General features: G+C 49.3%; 1 protein-coding gene across 3 annotated transcripts in view; it reads right to left on the bottom strand.

Moving 5' to 3' along the window:
• The window catches only part of LOC123110979 (cyclin-A2-1), a 5,515-nt gene extending 4,761 nt beyond the window's left edge, over positions 1-754 (bottom strand). For 2 of the 3 annotated variants that reach the window (XM_044531637.1, XM_044531636.1), the window contains exon 1: positions 191-754. The gene's annotated coding sequence lies outside the window, so the exon portion shown is untranslated. The remainder of the gene's footprint in view (positions 1-190) is intronic. The other variant, XM_044531638.1, reaches the window with a different exon arrangement.
• Positions 755-4,431: the final 3,677 nt, after the last annotated feature.

The raw sequence follows: 4,431 nt of genomic DNA, 5'->3' as shown, positions 1-4,431 counted from the left end.
CAGTGGGTTGTATAGTTTATTCTAGCAACATTGCAGTAGGTTAATTAAGATGAGAAAGATTGTGCTCTAAAGAACGGGGGTACGACCAGAACTCTAAAAAAGAAACCCAGATTTTGCAGACCACCCACCCTTTGAACCCAAGTACAGGATTCTTGGAAATATTGTAATCAGACTAAACAAATCAGATTACCTATACCATCAGATTCATGAGTTCTTGCAAAAGAATGGGGGCACCACCAGTTGTTAAAAAAGGAAGCTCAAATTCTTTTCTTTAAAACAAGAAAGCCCTCATTCGGTGGCCATGGTGTGCAAGGAAGGAGAGCATCTAGGGGAATGTGAGGACAAAGAACTCGCCGGGCTCGGGAGGGACGGGCGAGAGGGTCGCCGCCCGCGTCGATCTGCCGAGGCCCGAGAGGAGCGAGCAAGAAAGACTGGATTGCCGTCGATCCGGCGGCGAGATAGGATGTGTCGACAGCCGGTCCTGGAGGAGGCAGGCCGCCGTCGCTGGAGTGCTTCGGCAAGAGCGAGATGTGGAGCAGCGAGGCGCGGGAGGGGCCCTGCGCTCGGGAAGGACGGACAGGCTCTAGGGTATAAGAGGGGAGAATGCAGCGGCGGGAACCCTAGCGGTTCGCGTTCAGATCTGTGCCGAAGAGGAAAGCTCTCCCCAGCGCCGGCGGGATCCGGGTGAGGCGGCGGAGGCGGAGGCGGCGACCACCTTTCGGGTTTTGAAGTTTGAAGGGAGGAGGCGGGATGATTTGGGGCGGCGTACAAGAGGAGGATAGTGCGGCTTCCGCGTACCCCTGGGGCCTATTGGGCCGGACTTTTTACTCTTCACGCGTCACTTGGGCTTTATCGGATAAGAGCTTGTGGAATGGACAATAAGAGCCTAAAAATTTCTCAAAATAAAAAAGAGGCGAGTGCCAGATCTCAATCTATACTTCTATACTTACTAGTAGAATGTCTGTGCGTTGCTACGGGCTTTTGAAATATTTTCCTTGAGTTATGTTAACATCATTGAACTTACTCATCGAAATACCAGTTGAAAATAAATGTTGCCATAAACATTTATCGTAATTCCAGCCGGTTTGCTTTATTTTGAGTGCGTCGTTGTTGTGGGATATCATCGCTTGCACATCTTTTTGTTGTATAAAACATGGTGAATGTTTGTCCCTTTCCAATGACGTCGCCCCAAAAACCCTCTGAATGGGTTTCTTTTTGAACCCCGACATAATCCATCTCCATCTCTCTCATATTCTACAAAATTAAATATATATAGAAATATACCTTTTGAGTATTATATCATGTGCAACATACATACAAAGAAGAACAATTATTTGCATGCACCTCTTTTGGTTGTGTAAAACTCATTGAATTCTTAGCCCCCTCCATCATCGTTACATCAGGGTCTTTGTCAGTCGACATCTCCGAAGCACAATCAAATCCATCAGTTTTTATGACCTACAAAGGTATTCTAATATAAACAAAGATTAAAATAAAAATTTTATGATGGTGGTATGGAAAATATATATTCATTGGACAAATGCTAGAAATGAGCAGTTTCTAGTACATTGAGTGGCATCCCAATTTTAATAATTTTAGGCTCACCTCTAAATCATATGTTGATGGTTTTTCTCACGAATATCTACTATTTAGGGTATGTGGTATTTCCCCTTTATATAATGATAGCCGATCATCCGTAATTTCTTGGATATTTTTAAGTAATTTATTGAGAAAATATTTTATGTTATTCTGAATATATATAGTGTACAGGTATAAATAAAGCTTTATTTTTATGATATTCCCATTATATCCCTCCTATACGACTTGTTGTCCTCTCCCGCACGACCACACTCTATCCATTCCCTCTCCGCACCACTCACTCTCTTGTTCCCCTCCCTCTCTAGATCTATAGACTTCACCGGCGTCGCTCACTCTCCTCTCTCCGCCCTCGCCCCCACAACCAACAGAATCGGCGACCTCATCTCCCACCCCTCCACCCTTTCATCCCTCCCCTCTTCTCACCAAAATTAGTGAAGGGGGGGATCGAGAGACCAAACAGTTGCCTGATCCGCCGACAAACCGGTGAACGACATCACGCCAAGGTCACCAACGCCGTCATGAAATGACATGCTTCTTCCACCTCGACAGACTTGCTCGCGCACCAAGATATGAGAGGGGGCCTTCTACTTCTCCCTCGCTCATCACCCCTTTGGCCAAACCATGGATCAACCTCCCTCTACTATGACCCATGCCATGGACTGAGCTCACTTCCCTCCTCAAGGTCATCTCTTCACCCCTTTCCTCGTGTGGCATGTTGCACCACTAACCCTCACCTTATCTCCCTCCCTTTCCTCCCATATCGAGACATGCATGTGTTTCTGCTCGACTGCTTCACATCACCGTCGCCTTCATCTCCTTATACAATGCCGTATCCACCGCCTTCTGCCAGCTGTAGAAGAGCATGTTCAATTCTTGAACCTACAAAATATAAAATGATGAGGTCAATAAGTATGAATTTGTCTTGTCCCTAGTACTATATTTTTATACATGCTTATTGCATAACCAACATGTGTGTCGTAGTGTACTGTGGACTTGCTGAGTTGCTCGACCTTGAGCTTGTCAGTTTGGCAGAGTACGTTCTTCGTCTTAACCTCAATCTGCAGCTCGGCATCACGGATGGCGACAGCCTTGGCGGCCTCAACCTCGGCGACCTTGGCCTGCCAGTCATAGCCTTCCCCTTCATGGCGAGGTCGATCATTGAGGCGGCGTTGTCGGCCTTCCTAGTGTTCTCAAACACCCGCACCTCCGCCTTGACCTTGGCCTTCTCCTTGAGCGCCTCGCCCTGCTGCCGCGCAGAGAGCACCTTGTTCTCGGCGTCCACCTTGGCGGCGTTCTGGCACGTGAGGCCATCCCGCTTCACAAACATCCACCTTGGCCCTACTCGCTGCCTCCTGTTGTGTTTTCTCACCGAGGTAGGAGAAGTACTCATGCCCTGGAACGTCCACCAGCTGCTTCACGGTGGCATTGTAGATGAAGAGGCCGAATTGGTCCAGCTCCTTCTGCACGCTGCTGAACACCTCCTGCTTGAACTTTTTGGTGCAGGTGAAGATCTCGTCCATGGTTAGCTGCGCCACCAGCATCCGGGTCTCACCCTCGATCGGCCCTTTAGCCCTTCACCATGTCGTGCCCGTGGCTCCTACCTTACGAGTGCAACAGCGCGATCAACTTCACGTGGAGTAGGAGCTTCGCTTCGACGGTGGGCAGGGCTGGACGTACCGCTCGTGGCTCAATCGGTGTTTGACACGCTCGGTCCTGGCTTGTTAGAGAAAATGGATGATCTGGTCTGCTAAAATCGTCCTGGAAAATTGTCGTTCCAATCCAGTCTGGTCTTCAACCGGTCCGACCAAGAGGACTGAGAAACAATGTCACTGTCGCCGCCATTCGTTCTCAGCGTGCCGACCGGTAGCCCCCGGGTAAACTACCATGTCCCCAAGCTTCCCCTCTCCTTCTTTTCTCTCCTCCCCATGCACCATAGCCTCTCGTCGCCGCTGTCATGCACACACCACTGACGATCTCGAGTTCTCAACTTGGCGCCGGCAGCGTTCTAGCTGTGGGTTTCGCTGCCATGGCAGCGACCGTTTTAGCACAGCACACATGTAGGCCATCAACTGGAGAAAACGGTCGATTGGGTGTGAACTTCGGATCGTGCGAGAATTGCTCAGCCGTGATTTCCGCGTGAGATTTAATAGCCTCCGCCTATAATCACGCACCATGATCCTACGCTGCCGTTTTCTTTGTTGAAGCAAATGTTCAGGTCCACCTACTGCCACGTGATTCTCTCTCTCCCATTGCTCTCTCCGTAACAACCTTTCCTTATCGTATGCGTCTTTATCGCGAGTAAAGGATTAGCAAGGTCAGCTCAGGAGTTAGTTGAGTTACTGGCCACACCTTCCTGTGTATATCTTGTATAAATGTATACCTCTATAACTGAATATGACTGCTTTCAGACGTGTTGGTGTGTTCACTTTCTGCACTTCTATTCAGTCGAACGGGAAATAGGAAGTACAAGAGAAACATGGCTTGATCCGAAAATCACGGCACCATTTGACAACAAACTGAACGTCATGTTTTTTTCATGGTTAATCCGCTAATTATGGCAAGGCCCGAACACAAAAAAACATGGGCTCATGAAAAAAATTGCTACGGAAGGTTCATGGCTAACAGCCGTGCACTTGCCGCGGCACATCACCAACCTCATCGGTGGCGCTCCCGCATGTCCACCACCTCGCCACAGCACCCACACACGCAGCCTACCTCGCTGCTGCCCCAGCACGTTGACGTCGGTGGTGGTTGGCCGGTCCAAATGGTGGCCCGATGAGGGACCGAACCAACCCGGACCGTGTCACCTTGGTAGCGTCGCCGAGTTCCAGG

Source organism: Triticum aestivum, chromosome 5B (assembly GCF_018294505.1).
Source record: "Triticum aestivum cultivar Chinese Spring chromosome 5B, IWGSC CS RefSeq v2.1, whole genome shotgun sequence".
NCBI classification, from domain to species: Eukaryota; Viridiplantae; Streptophyta; class Magnoliopsida; order Poales; family Poaceae; genus Triticum; species Triticum aestivum.
The sequence above is the reverse complement of the archived record's forward strand: the minus strand, read 5'-3'. Positions and strand labels throughout refer to the sequence as shown.